At 49.7% G+C, this 1,019-nt stretch overlaps 1 protein-coding gene across 1 annotated transcript in view; it reads right to left on the reverse strand.

Moving 5' to 3' along the window:
- The window catches only part of AUTS2 (autism susceptibility candidate 2), a 903,433-nt gene that overhangs the window by 144,477 nt on the left and 757,937 nt on the right, over nt 1–1,019 (reverse strand). The gene's annotated exons all lie outside the window — the stretch shown is intronic.

Below are 1,019 nucleotides of genomic sequence, written 5' to 3' on the forward strand. Positions count from 1 at the left end.
GGGGCCACAGCCATACAAGGGAAAACTCTATGGTTTTCCCTTATATGGTCGTGGCCCCGGGGTCATAACGTCACTTCCTGGTTACGTGTGTGCGGCGCGCGCACGCGCTCCGGGATCCACCTGGGAGTCCCCCGCCACCAAGGTAAGTTCCACTTGCCAACCCTAGAGAACCCTCATCATTATGTTATAAGAAAGGAAGCGGGGGAAACATAGTTTCTGCAGCACAAACAACTGCAACTGAATGTATTCACTTATTTCCTGGCATCAAGATTCCGCTGTGTATTATTAAAGTCAGATTTTTATCCAGGAGTAACAACAACAACAACAAGAAAATATTGAAACATATGAACATTTTACATACATTTTTCATTTCCTTTCTACTTCATCTCTATGGGTGGCGGTGGGCTGGGAGAGAGAAAGACTCTGCTTCAAGCTGGTGAACCAGAGATTCTTGTGAACCAGAGATGGGATTTGTTGCAGTCGTAGATCTACACACAGACATCCATTGGGCACACCAGTAGAATTGCTTTCCAAGAGCCCAAACTACAGGGCCTGCTAAGGATCCAAATTTAGGACTCCAAGCATGAAACTGAGCTTCGCGAAACCAATGCAGGGAGAGATGGTGTGGACTGGGGTGGAAGAGTGGTTTCCTCTTTTACTGTGCTATTTCCCTGATCAAAACTGCCCCCTTCAGGGATGCTTAAAGGAGACAGCCATACTGAGGATCTATGTCTTCTTCCCTTGTGTATGTGTGTTTGTAAAATGTTACCAAGTCACAGCCAATTTATGGCCACCCCCAGGGGTCGTTTCGTAGAAAAAGAGCTAGGGGAACTCATTAGCATAACTCATTAGCATATGCCACACCCCCTGACATCACCGGAAGTGTGTCATAAGGCCACACCCCCTGACATCACCGGAAGTGTGTCATAAGGCCACACACCCCGCCCCCAACGGTCCCGGCCGCTGGCGGCCTTGCAGCTCCACTGCCGAGCCCCATGAGGGGCCCGGCGGTGGACCTG

This window comes from Gekko japonicus, unplaced genomic scaffold (genome assembly GCF_001447785.1).
Source record: "Gekko japonicus isolate JY-2015 unplaced genomic scaffold, Gekko_japonicus_V1.1 scaffold89, whole genome shotgun sequence".
In the NCBI taxonomy this organism is placed as follows: Eukaryota; Metazoa; Chordata; class Lepidosauria; order Squamata; family Gekkonidae; genus Gekko; species Gekko japonicus.